At 47.5% G+C, this 14343-nt stretch overlaps 1 long non-coding RNA gene across 2 annotated transcripts in view; it reads left to right on the top strand.

Annotated features, from left to right (window-relative positions):
- Window positions 1–4427: 4427 nt before the first annotated feature.
- LOC128311816 (uncharacterized) overlaps window positions 4428–14343 on the top strand; it is a 154624-nt gene continuing 144708 nt past the window's right edge. For both annotated transcript variants that reach the window (XR_008290442.1, XR_008290443.1), the window contains exon 1: window positions 4428–5176. This is a non-coding gene — a long non-coding RNA (uncharacterized LOC128311816). The remainder of the gene's footprint in view (window positions 5177–14343) is intronic.

Below are 14343 nucleotides of genomic sequence, written 5' to 3' on the forward strand. Positions count from 1 at the left end.
TGCATCTGTAGATTTACAACTTTTCAGCAATTCTGGGAAATTTCTCAGCCATTACTTCTTTGAATATTGTCTCTTTAATTTCTTATTACTCCTTCTCATTTTATCCTTCATATTACTTACCTTCTTATATCTTCCATATCCCCATCTGAACTACATTCTCATAAATTTCTTCAGTTCTGTCTTCCAGATCACTAATTCTCTATTCAGTTGTATCTAATTTGCTGTTTAACCTAACCACTGAATTTTTAATTTCAACAGCTTTATTTTTCACTTTTGCAAGTTCTAAGTTACTCATGTTCATATTTCCTGCCTATTTTTGATAGTTGCTTGAACCTTACACATTTTTAGCTCCATATTTTAGTTCTTTATTTAATGTAGGGTTATTTTATAGTCTGTATATTACAATTCCAATACCTAAAATCTGTTTGTCATTTTGCTGATTCTCACTTGTTTCATATCTGTCTGGTAGTTTCTATTGTGAGCTCATTTTGAATTGAACTTATCTGAGAATCTTGTCGGACCTAGGGTGGTAGGTGATTATTTCAGGGAAAATGGATATATACCTTTGTTGAGAGAAAAGGAGCTCTAGAGATCTGGATCCCCATTTCGTCCCCTTCAAAGGCCCCCTGATTAAAGGTGGAGTCTTAGGCTCAGATCTCTGACCTTGCCTTCTACGCAGGGTTTAGTCTCCTTATCAGCATTGATATTTGCCTTCAAAGAAACCCTGCCTTTTCCATGTGAGTTTCAGTTTGCTGATCTTGCTCTATTTTTTTTTGGTCATGTGTGCCCATGGAAATTTCCATTTTTTTTTTTTTTCCCCTAGGGAGCCCAGCAATACATTAAGAATTCTGTTTGTTGTAATTAGCGCAGGATCCAATGGGAGGGCTTTTCAGAGTTTATTAGGGCCTTACTGTCAGGCAGAGAAGCAGCACAAACATTCTGTACTCTGAGTCCCTATGGGGGGAAAAGGAGAGACAAGTAGGCCAGGGCATTGGGAGCCACATGGGCGAGAGACAGGACAGGGTCCTGGATGCTGGGTGGCTCAGGCATAGGCCATACTGGTGTGGACAGAGGTACTTTCTGGGTGAGGTCAGCAATGAGGAAAGGATCAGATGGCAAGCCTGGAGGGGCAGGGAGGGGTTGAAGGCAGAACCTGCCACAGGGGTTGTTATCCCTGGAACTGGGATACAGAAAAACAGAAAGGCTTTGAGGTTATAGCAGTTGTTCCTCTTGGGTATCGGCTCTGTTGCACAGCACTGGGGTGGGACACTTGGTTTAAAGAGGCAGAGAGCAGCCACATAAATGTGTCTCTGTAGATACAGAGGAGACCAGCACAGCTCCTGTCGCTTGGGCATTTGATTAGCCTGTGGGCATCCCCAGTCAGTGCAATAGCGTTTCAGAAGAGAATGAGGGCGGCATGGGCTGGGAAAGGCACACCAGGCGCTCGTCCTTACACCTTTGTGTCTGTTCCCTCTGTCTATGATGATTTCTCCTTCATTTCTACCTTGATGAGGCCCTGTACCTCCTTTAAGGTCCAGCTCAATGGCAACCCTTCAGTGAAGACTTCTCTGACTGTCCCGGGAGTTGGTGGCTCCTTTTTGTGTGACTCACAGTACCTCCTGCATGTCCCTTCTCTGCTTATCTCAACGGTCATCAAGAACTTCCTGCTCTACCATCTCATCACTGGACTCAGGGACAGAAACCAGGCTTATTGACTCCTGTGTCCCAGACCAGTATGGCCTGGGGTTATAAGCGTGGCCTCTGCAATCTGAGGCCGACCCCTCTATTTAATGCTGGGCCACCTCGGCACAATCGCTTAACATCTCTGTGTGTACTTCAAGCTCCTCATCAGAAAATTGACATAAATTAGTACTTCCTCAAAGCACTGCTATGAAATTTTAAAGAATTAACAGTTGGAGTGTGCTCAGCACATAGGAGGTGCTTAGGACATGTCACCTCTTATCATCCTGTGTTGGCACTGAGTGCACAGAGCTGGGCATGGGCACAGGAATGAAAAACTCGAGTCAGTCCTTTTAGACAGAGTCAGGTCTACCCGGAGGGGACGCACATTGCTGGAAAGGATTTTCAAGTTGCACGAAACTGAAACCCACCCAATCTATTTCCGATACAAGGAAGGTTTTTCACAAAGGACAGCTGGGTGCAAGATCCCACGGCCCCTCCCTAGCTACTTTCTCTCATCTGTTTCATGCTTGGGCTTCATTCCCCTCTCTGAAGGTCCATCTTGTTTATACCTCCCATATCTGGGGCTTGTAGCTGCCTCTGGTGTGAGCTCCACTGCCAATGGATGCTAGAGTCCTGTAGCCTGACCCTACAGCTAATAGACTCAGTGTCCCAAATCAAATCCTCCAGAGACATATTCTGATCATCCTAGTTTGCCTCAGGCACTGTAGCTCTGAGTGAGCTGATGCCAGGGAGAAGAGGGTGGTGGTAATCTGATGCTCAAATGGCACAGGGAGGTGGTAGGTGGATGTGGTCAGGGATGCCACTGTGGGGACCCCTAAATGAGAGAGGGAAAGCATGATCATGGACTCAGAGCCAGAACCCCTCCCTAGAAAAGGCAGTGGAGCACAAAGCACCATGTAACCTCTATCCCTGGGACTCCCAGGGTGGGTGATGGGAGCTGAGAGCTGAAAGGCAGGCCTGGTAGACCTGGGTCAGGGAGGAAGGCCTCAAAGTCCTTTGTGTCGGGACAGGGTTCCAGCATGGCCTTTCTGGAGCCCACCTGCCTCCACCTTCCAGCTTTGGGGATGAGAAACCCCTACTTCCCTAAGAGGGACAACCACCCAGTGTGTGAGCAGCTGTGGAGGCAGCTCCGTGACTTGTCACGGAAGCATCATCCCTGACGCCGCCACAGCCAGCAGCTGCTCTAATGCCAGATGCGTCATTGGCGTCCCCCTGAGCCTCTGGCCTCCAAGCTGCTGAAGATGCTAACACAGCCAGCCTAGCTCTGGGCCCCTACTCCTTCGGCACTTTAGCCTCCTCAGATCCAACTCCTGTTTATTGGAGACTGCATATGGCAGGCCACGCACTGCCTGAGGTTCAGACATTAACCTGTGGTGTTTATGACGGTGATGATTATTTCTATCGTTCAGAGAAGCAAACTGAGAAGCAGAAAGTGAAGAGGTTGCCTGAGGTCACAGAGCTCACAAGTGGCAGAACTGCAATTTGGACACAGTCTCACAAACATGAATTCTGTGCTTCATTCCCACACTGCCTCTCGTGGGCGAGAGCTGGAGGCCACCTGCCCTTAGTAATCACCTTTTCAGATCATTCATTAAATAGAACATAGTTGCCGAGGACATACTATGTGTTTGACATGAGCATTGTGCAAAGGCAAATCAAATGTGAATCTTGCCATTAAGTAGCTCACAATTTACTGTTTTCCAAGACTGCAAAGGAAATGCAAACAGCCGTAAGAAAAGTTAAACTGAGTACTCACTTACACAGAATAAACTGGTTCCTGCTTTGGTGGATTCATGTTGCCCATAGGATCAAGTCTAGGTTCCTTGGCAAGGCTCTCAAGCCTGGTTCCACTGTTCTCTCCAGCCTCATTTTCCATCAGTCTCCCTTCCATGTCCCAGCCATGCCACACTGCTGTTAGTGTCCTGAAGGTGATGGCTTATCCTCCTGGCTTTACTTCATCATCTGCTGCTTCCTGGAATATTCCTTTGTAAACTCCTGTTCTCCTCTCGGAGAGCTCAGCCATGCCCTCTTCTGTAAGGACAACACTGCCATCACAGAAGGCAGAAGGGACAGAAAACCACTCCCTTCTCTGATACTTCTCTGTACCCTGCACAGTGACTATTGTGAATGGGATGGTGACCCCCAAAGGATATGCCCACCTGAAACCTATGAATGTGGCCTTATTTAGAAAAAGAGTCCTGGCAGATGAAATTGTTAGGGTCGTGCGGTGATAGCATTCTGGTTTAAATATCATCTGGTCTAAACCCAATGACAGCTGTTCTTATAAGAGAAAAGGCAGGGGGAGACTTGACACGTACAGAGAGGGGATGACCCTGTGTCTTGGATGTGCCTAAAAGCCGAGGAATGCCAACAATTTCCAGCAATCACCAGAAGATAGGAGACAGACATGGAATGGTTCCTTCCTTGGAGCTTCCAGAAGGAATCAACCCTGCCAACATCTGGATTTCAGACTTCTGGCCTCCAGAACTGTAAGAGAATACATTTTTGTTGTTTTAAGCCATCCAGTTTGTGCTAGTTTGCTACAGCAGCCCTAGGAAACCAACACAAAATTTTCTGCACAACACTGAAAACATTCGCTTACAGGCCTGTCCCAGCCACTAGGCTGTGAACATGATCTGGGTCATCTCTGTCTCTGCATTTCCAGCCCAAGGGTCTCTGACATAGTTGGTGCTTAATAAATGCTTGTTGACTTGAACTGATCAGCTTCATGGAGTCAAACTTTGCCAAGTAATGAATGAAATGGCCTGTTAGCACTGGCCCATAGAGACGCACTAGATTTGGTGGGTCAATTAATAAATCATCAAATGCCTCTGGCCCTGAATCCACATCCAGATATATGTGTGATGCCTGTTTGCTCCTCATTAAAGGATTTCAAGAAGAACAAAATCCATTTGGGAAAGGAATAAGTGGGTCCTACAGAAGCCATTTTTCCACGGGCCGGGCACTTGTCAGTGGTGGGGCGGCTTTGTGTCGAGTGTTTACATAGAGAAGTGGTTCCCACGGTGGCCAAGGCTGAGGGCACTGGAGGCGCAGTGCATGCTCTGGGAACTCAGGGGACGCTGCTGTTGCGCCCCCGACATCCTAGCACCTTTCTTCCGTGGATCCGCGGAATTCGCTTCGGGAAGTAGCTCTTCAGCTTTCAGCTGTTTTTAAGGGGACGTAACCCCACCTGCAGCGCTCTTGAGGCCACGGTGATTGGGGCAGGGGTGGGCACGTGACTCGCCCAGAACCAATGAGAAAAGGTTTTTGCGGAGAATTCTGGGACAAAGATGCCTGCTTTTTCTCTTTGCAAACCCCGGGTGCTCGTAAGTTAGAGCGGTTTCCCGGGTTGCTACCCTGAGGTCTAAAAAGAGGCCAAACGACTGAGAAAAACGAGCCGTGCTGATACGGTGTGAGCTCCCGTGAAGCTGCAGCTGAAACTACTCTCAGACTTTTCAGTTTCCTGAGCCAGGTAGCTCCCTTTTCTTACTCTAATTTGGGTTGGAGTTTCTTTCATTTATAACCAACAGCTAGAGCCTTGCCTGTTAATAAGGATGATGATGTAGGTCCAATTACTCCAAAATCCAGATAAATGAAATAGCTTCATATAGTAAAATAGTGCAAGCTTTGTCATTGGGGAGACCGGGATTCAAATTGCAGCTATGCTCCATCGGCTGTGTGACTTGGGGGAAAATAATTGAATTTTTCTGAGCTTCCTGTTTACCCATCTACGACATGGAGATGATACCTGCATTTGGGGTTTATGAGGACTAGAGATAGCATATGCAAGTCACTTAGCCTGGTGACTGACCAAATATGCCTTGCACACATGGCACATTAAGAGGGGCATCAGTCCTTTCTTTGCCCATTCTGGCAATCCCAGTTATCCTCTGGACTTTTGAGGTGTCCGCAGAGGGATTTCTATGTTTTTGTTTTTTTTTTAATTTGGGCTGTACCAGGTTATTTTTTCTTATTTATTTATTAATTTATATTTATTTATTTTTTATTATTTTAAATTACCAGGTTATTTATTTTCTATTATTGAGAGTAATAAGTGCTCATTGAAGGAAACAAGAACATATAGAAAAAGGAGGGCATAAAAATCACCCATTGTCCTATGAGTGAGTTAATTACTTTTGCCATATTCAATACTTAGGTTGTTTATAACACACATTTTTGGCTCGACGAAGGTTATACTTTATATAAGTATGTACATATATAATGTACATTCCTTTGGTCTTCAAAGGCTACGGAGGTAGTTGTGGAGCAATATGCATAAAAACCATGGAGCTTATTGGGAGAGGAGGAGAGGATGGAGAATCTGACCATGTTCCATTTGAGGGCTGCTGGAGATGATGCCAACTGAGATTAGTGGGCAGGAATGGGACCCTGTGTGGGGTCCTGCTGCAAAATGACAGGGACCCAAACAAGTGGTAACTTAAAAAACATAGAAAGGAAGAGAAATTGTTATTTCACTCTCACGTACAAAGTTTAGAGGTAAGAGAGGCATTTGTTCATAAAATTTTCTGCTCCTTTAAGCTCCTACCGATTCATGCTTCTCCGTCCCTAGAATGTGGTTCTCATTTGAATGATCCACGGTGACAGCTAGAGCTCTGGACAACATATCTGCATTCCAGGCCGAGGACAGAGGAAGGAGCGAATGAAGAGAAAGGGCATCCCACCTATCTTTTAAAAAAGGTTTAAGGAAGTTGTTACCCTTCTGCTTTACACCCTAATGGTCAAAGCTTAGTTTCAGGGCGTAACATGTTTTCTCAGGAGTACCTGGATCTTAGGAGGAAGGACAAAGGGAGGGAAGGAGAGGAGGACATTTCCTAATGGAACTTAATATTTTACACTTAAAAATGAGAGAGAGAGAGAGAGAGAGATTCAGAGTAACTCAATGATAGTCTTATCCTCTGGGTTCACTAAAAACGTTTCTCATCTTTATTTTATGGGAAATAAGATGACATACAAATAACTTAGAGAATTAGCACTGAAAGTTTTGCCACATCTATAGCCATGTTCTTGCTCTACTGCTGTGGCTCAAGAAGAAACTGAGAAAGCTGTAGCTCTCGTGATTCTCTGCCTGTCAAAGGGCAGGGGATGCACATGCGAATGGATCAAATTAGTCTCTGTTTCTAGAAAACAAACTCACTGGGGAAATTCTTGTGCTGGGTATGGGGTAACTTTGTCATCCGTTGGCCTTGGCTTTGGACCTGTGAACTGGTTTGATGTATGGAGGATCCCAGAATGTGTGCCTTGGAGCAATTCGTAGTTGGCCAAATACGCAGGGAACAGAGCTTTCATTCTACTGCTTAATAATCTCTCTTCCTAGCCCTCTGATGCACTTCGGTCATCAGGTCTCATCTGATTGACCTTATGGCCACAATTCATTGTCTGTTATGCCTGGAGACAAGTACAAGCAGTGCGAGTTCAACAGGACAAGACCCCAGAAGCTCTTGCCAAACTATGTTGGACCTATTGCAGCTCATTGGTGGGGGAGAGGAGGCTCTCAAGATGTCTCACTCTGGGGGGATTCAAGTCTCGTGTCCACTCTGCAAAAATTTGAACCTCTGCTGAACATTTGACTCTTCCCCAGTCCCTACCCACCCTCCAGATTCACCTGTTAATCAACTGCAGTGTGCCAGGCAGTTTGCTAGGCTGGACAGGTGTGGTTGGTTCTGACAATCATTGGGTGATGGGTCAAGCATTATTAAGCCCTTACGCTGAGCTGGGTGCTGGAGAAATAAAGGGGAAGAGAGATTCTACCTTCAAAATCTGACAGACTGACAGAATAGCCAAACATGAGAGGAGAAAAGAACACTCAAGTATTATTGAGCCTCTAAGGAGAGGGGAAACCCAGGAGGACTTGAAGGAAAGAGTGGTTATTTGAGTCTTGGGACAGGAGGAGGAGAGCAGCTTAAAAGGCTCCATCAAGAAACTGACACCCAAGTTGAGGCAGGAGAGAGGAGTTGACATTTCCTTGGTGGCTGAGGAGGAGGTAGAAGAGGGAAGTGAATGGCATTGTTGCTGTGGGAGCAGCCTGGGTGACTTCTATAGCATTTGGGTATGGCTGGGGCACAGGAGTGATGCAGGCTAGGGACAGTGAGAGGCAGGACAGGAAGGGGGATGCCGGGAGGACTGAGGAGGAACTTGTGGGCCTGGGCAGGCAGGGGAGCAGGGAGCTCTGACAAAGAAGAGGGGTTGGGATGGGTGGGGGCCCCCAGGGCCAGCGATACCAGCTCAGGGCAAGCAGGAGGCCAGGTCCCTGGGCCTGGGTGTAAGGGCTGCAGGAAGAGGGCAGGGCTGCGAGGCCAGGGTGAAGGGCCATTTCTCGTGGTCTGGGGGTCTGATGGGGTGTCTGGAAGCTGCAGGTGGGTCTATGTATGGAGGTCTGTGGAGACTGGCACTTTGGGAAGCAAAATGGGCCCACAAAAGGAGTGGCTCTCTGATGAATCTCATCCTACCTGGCCAGCCCTTCTGGACGGAAGAAGTCTCTGTAGACCCCTGACGGGGCTCCTTTACTGTAAGATTCCTACGGTAGGGGCAACATTATCCAGGCACTGAGGACCTGGGATTGAATTAGAATTCTACAGCCTACCTGACTTCACTGAGCCTCAGTCTCCTCATCTATAAAATGGGAATAGTAACAAAATCAGCTACTGTGATGATTAAATGATTCAATGGTGGGTCGTCAGCAGGGAGCCTCAGCCTGACTGGCTGTGAGGTGCTAACAGGTCCTAGAGAGATGGGCAGGAGACCAGGGTCAGTGCTGACTTCCTGAAGGTCAGCAACAGCCACAGCCACATCCCTCTGCCTGCCCTGTGCATTCAGGAGGGCCAGCCTGCGGAGAGGTAGCTGTGCTCAGGCCCTGCGTGCATGCTGAAGTCTGTGCTGATTGAACTGCCTTCTTCTCTAATCAGGCTGCTGCTGTGGAGTGGAGTAGCTGGGCCTGGGACGCACTCGGCTAATCAGCGTGCATTCTTAGCTCTGCAGTTGAATATTTTAACTAGGAGCTTTCTTCCCTTGAGCTGTTTGAGGCACATCCATACATCAGCATGGGACAAGGGTTGCCAGGAAGCACAAGAGATAGGCTTGTTTTTTAGGACTTTAAGCAGTGAAGGAAGTCCCAGATGGGCAGTACGTTCACCCGTTTCCTTTATAATTCAGACATCCAAGTGGCCAGTCACTGTGTTTGGGCTTACCTAACTGTAGGTGGGGAGATAGTGGCCAGTTATCCATCCATGTTTCTGCCCATCCACCACCTCGTCTGTCTCTTCTCCTATCCCTGCATCTCCCCGATCCACCCATCTATCCATCCACATAGCCGTCCATCCACCCTCCCCCACCCCCCCCACCTCCCATTCCCCCATCCATCTATCCATCCATCCATGCATTAATAATCTGTTCTTCTCGGGCTCTTACAGTCATTCTTTCCCTTACTATTCTAGGAAGAGGAAAGGAGATCTCCGCCCTACCTGAATTTCCCAGAGGCTTTCTGGGGAGTGTATACTTGTGGTGGTTGTTGCTTGTCATCCCCTCGTGTGAGCTGCACTTGCGGGCTTGTCCCCTCATGCTTCCCAGCCGTCCTTGCTTCTCCAGATCCCTCTCCTCCCCCCACAGAAGTTGGCCCCAGGCATGGGCACAGCAGCCTTCCCTACTCTCTGAGGCCCCACTGACATCAGTCGTCGTGGGGGAATGGATTACATTGAAGATATTCTAAGGAAAAGTGTGGCACACAGAGAAAATTTAAAACTAGACCTCCTACGTCAAAATTCACATGGCCTGCTATGTACAGCTCATCCTCAGAAGCCCTTTCCCTGCCTCTTTCTCCCTGGTGCTGGTGGCCAGCCATCGTGGGCAGGGCCTGAGGAGGGGGGCTGCCGTTTCCACTCAGCCCAGGGTCTTCTCTCCACTCATTCCCTTCCCTGGACCTAAGACCATGAAACCTCTGCCTCCCACTCATCAGGAATAACAAAACAGAACCAATGAAAAAACCTGCCACTTTTAACATTAGAGAACCAAGTATGGAGGTATGTCTTTGTCCACGGGGCAGATTCTTAATTATTTTGTAAAGAAATTTTTTTGGTAAAAATGCTGGATTTCCTTAACCCACTTTATTAGATGAATCCTGGGGGCCTTGCCTTTGTAAAGCCAAAAGACTGAATTTGGGGGGGTTTTCCCTGCAAGAAAAGAGCAGTCTGTCCGCAAGAAGAGTTGGCCTGGTCTCTCTAGATTACAGAACTGACTGCATCTTTCTTGCCTTTACCCTGCTCCCCCCTCACACATCTATTGGTCCTCCCTTTCAATATTCGCCCAATTTTTCCATTTCTACAACAGATATTTACCATGTACCTCCTAAGATCTGGGCTCTGAACTGGGTACTGAGGACATAGCTGTGAATAAAACTGATGCAAGCTGAGTCTTCATGGATCTCCCAGGAGAGTGGAAGAGGAGATAGTAAATAAATATATAATGCATATTTGAACGGAGATAAGTGCTGGGAAGGGAAAAGTGCACCCAAACAGACGTCCCTCTATCTGGCTATTTATTTCTTCACTTGTCTCCTTTTGCTCCTTCCTCCAGTCACCAGCAAATAATGACTCAACACTTGTCATGTGTTTGGCACTAGGCCGGGTGCTGGAGACCCAAATATAAAAAAGACCTCGACCCTTCCCTCAAAGCAGGCACAGAGTGATGGGTGAGAGGAACTAGATAAATATCTCACAGTGGTACAGAGGGGCTGGAACCAGAGCAGAGATGCTTGAGGCTCACTGGAAGCCAGAGGAGGAAGCCGCCACTGTTGTGAGGGGGCCAAGGGACAGGCTTCCTGTAGGAGGTGTCATTTAACCAGGACCTGGGATGGGAAGGAGGTTGCCAGGCAGAGATGAGGGTGAGAGCTTTGAGGGCAGAGAGAACAGGCTGTGAGATTGGGGCTCTCTTGGTGTTGGGTGGCGTTCCTGGTGGCTAGAGAATATGTGCAGGGAGAAGTGGTAGATGAGGCCGGGGCAGTGTTCCGGGTCTCGGGAACCACGCCCCCCTGCCCCAACCCCCCCCCCCCCCCGCCCCCACCGGAGAGCAGCCTGACAACTGTGCCTGCAAAGGGGCACAGAAACAGGGCTAGTGCTGTGGGAGATAGAGTCAAGAGAGGAAGAGGCTGGCTCTGCAGAGCGGGAGAAGGAACATACTCAGAGGCATTTGGAGGCCCCCACCTCTGCACTCGACACCTGCTGGGCTGTGTTTGGCTTCTATGTGAGAAGCCTGTTGCTGAGGGTAAATTCTTCCTGGTTGCCTGCGCTTACCTCCCAGCATGCTAATGAGCGTGGAGCCTCAGGAGATGCCAGAGCCTGTTACTCAGTGTTTGTTGAGTGGAGCAGGGCTAGGTGGAGGCGCTGCCAGTTAGAGGGAGGCACGGATTCCAGGGCCAGGTCTGGCACCTGGCTCTGTGAGACCAGCCACAGGCCTAGGGAAGGGGGAACTGGAGGCAGAACCAGAGCCAGGAGCTCCGTGTGAGAGGAAGGTGAACATACTGGGCTGGAGAGCGGGGAAGGCGGTGTTCTGAACCTGACTGGTCAGTTCACAGAATTCTTGGAAACACCCAGCAGAGTAGCTCATGTGGCAGGGTGGTAATGTGAAGTATTTACTTCTGCATTTTGACCCCGGGACCTTCCCTCTTCTGGGCTGCTAGACATGAAAGAATGCTTGCTGGGTAATTTTTTTCCCCCACCTGAGAAGAGATTGAAGCAAAGCAAAACCAAAACAAATTTCCTTGTGCTGGAAAAGGAAATGCTGGAGCATATGTTAGGGGAAAGTCTGGGTTGGGGAAACAAAGAGGGTTAAAAATGCAGGTGTCATAAAGAAAGAAGCTGGAAGTGATTTCGTTCTCGCATAACAGTCCTGGGCAGTGTGCAGGCAGTTCTGTTCCACAAGGACTCCCAGGGACCTGGGTGCCCTCCATTCTGTTGCTCCATCACCCACACCATAGTTACCTCACTGCACAGTCAGGTGTGGGCACAGGTACACCGTGTCCTGGCTTGTGGGAAGGGCAAGAGCACGCTGGGAGATTAGATTGTTCACAAAATTTCCCTTCTTTTTGATCTGCCTTCATGGGGGGCAGTAGACTTCCTCTCCCCAGTTCCAAGTTTAGGCCTTAAGAAGCTTCCTCAGTTTCTGTTTGATTTTTTGGGAACCTGTGACCTCAGGCATGAGCAGAACCTACCCATGGTAGCTGTTGTCTCTGGAGCTTGTCCCCTGGTTGGGAACAGAGCAGCTGCCCCGAGCCTGTGAGCAAGAAGTAAATAATATGCATGTTTGTTTGCCTCTGAGTTTGCAGGTGGTTTTATAAAGTATTATTGCAGCAAAAGCAGACTAATGACAATGTATGTATTGAAGGCAGGTACTTTTCTTTTAAAGAAGCATCAGTGAAACTCAAAAAAATGAATTTTTCTCACATTCTATTAATCATGTGACTACACCTAGCCTCAAGGGAGGCTGGAAGACAGTCTGCAGTTGATCAGTCCTGTTCCCAGTTTAAAAAGGATACACAGATGGCAATAAGCACATAAAAATATGCTCACTAACTTGTACCCCAATGTTTATAGCAGCACTTTCAACAATAGCCAAATTATGGAAAGAGCCTAAAGGTCCATCAGCTGATGAATCGATAAAGAAGTTGTGGTTTATATACACAATGGAATACTACGTGGCAATGAGAAAGAGTGAAATATGGCCTTTTGTAGCAACGTGGATGGAACTGGAGAGTGTTATACTAAGTGAAATAAGCCATGCAGAGAAAGACAGATACCACACGTTTTCACTCTTACGTGGATCCTGAGAAACTTAACAGAAGGCCATGGGGGAAGGGAAAGAAAAAAAAAGTTAGGGAGGGAGGGAGCCAAATCATAAGAGACTCTTAAAAACTGAGAACAAACTGAGGGTTTATGGGGGATGGGAGGGAGGGGAAGGTGGGTGATGGGTTTTGAGGAGGGCACCTGTTAGGATGAGCACTGGGTGTTGTATGGAAACCAATTTGACAATAAATTTCATATTAAAAAAATATATGCTCACTAGTCAGTAGAGAAATGCAAATTAAAACCATAATGAGGTGCTACGAAACTCCCACTAGAACTGCTAAAATAAAAAGGACTTATCAGATTGTGTTGATGAGGAATTCTCACACACCACTTGTGGGATCGTAAAACATACGATCACTTCAGAAAATAGCTTGGCAGTTTATTAGATGGTTGAACATACATCTGCTGTATGATCCAAGTAATCCACTTCTGCATATTTACCCAAGAGAGTGTGTGTACTCAAAGACTGATAATGTGAATGTAGCAACCTTATTTGTAATATTTGTATTAGTTCCAGATGGAAACAGTTGAAGTGATCCATCAAGAAGTGAACAGATAAACAGACTGTGGTACATCCATACAATGGAATGCTATTTACCAATAAAAAGTAATGAACCATTCGTACATGCAGCAACGTGGATGAATCTCAAAGCAGTTATACTAAGTGAAAGAAATCAGACGAAAAAGTAAATACTTATGATTCCACTTACATAAATTTTTAGAAAACACAGTCTAACCTGTAGTGACAGATCTTTCACTGCCTGGGGATGAGGAGGAGCAAGGAAGGGCCTACAAAAGGGCATAGAACATCTTTTGGAGTGATACACGATCACTGCCTTGACTGTGGTGATGGTTTCAGGCATGGGTATATACATGTGTCAGACTCATCAAATTGTGCACTTTAAATGTGTGCAGTTTGTTGTATGCCAAGAATCTCAAAGCTGTAAAACAAAAATAAAAGCTCTTACTGTGGGAGGAAGAGAGGGTGGATTTTGGTGAACAACTGGCAGTGTCCCCCACAGAGGGGAGAGGGCATATGTAGATGCTGATGGGGAGTCTCTGAAAAATGGCCTTGAGTCTTCTCTGGGGCTAACTCTGTCTGCCCTTTTGGACAGGTGTGGGGGTTGGGAAGGTCCTATGTCCATTCTGTAGTAGAGCCCTGGGGGTCTGGAACCTTATTGGAGTTCCTGGGGCCAGTGACGGAAGAGTGGAAAAGATGTGGCCACAGAGGGGAGAGGGTGGTGGTCAGAGCCACACAGGGCTTGGACAGCTGCTCTCAGTCTTCCCCCCACCTCCGTGTGACGGGAAGGGCAGGAAGACTTTTACGAACCCTCAAAAGGGGGTCTTAATTCAGAGCCTCCAAGAAACAGATGTGAAGACAAGAGGTGGTAGTATACTGTACTTTCAGCCCTCACTTCCCTGGGCTCCAAGCTCATGACTTTTGGCTTTGGAGTTTCGGGTGGGTGCTCAGGGTGGGGGACCAGGGGTACAGGTGCTCAGGGTGGGGGGACACCTCTTCCTCTACAGTGGACAGGGAAGTCTCACCTGTCCCAATTCTTTGCTCCTCCCAATGTGGGCAGGTCTCTCTGCCATATCCTTGACTCACTGGAGCCTGGCCCGGATCCTCAGAACTGTCTAACCAACCTACAGATTCCTGAGAAATACCAAATGGGTGTTGTTCCAGGCTACTACCTTTGGAGGTGTTTTGTTACACACAATAGCTAACAACCGTGACCAAACCTCTGCCCCACGCCCCTGTCTCCATCACTCAGCTGTGAACACTCAT

Source organism: Acinonyx jubatus, chromosome D1 (assembly GCF_027475565.1).
Source record: "Acinonyx jubatus isolate Ajub_Pintada_27869175 chromosome D1, VMU_Ajub_asm_v1.0, whole genome shotgun sequence".
NCBI classification, from domain to species: domain Eukaryota; kingdom Metazoa; phylum Chordata; class Mammalia; order Carnivora; family Felidae; genus Acinonyx; species Acinonyx jubatus.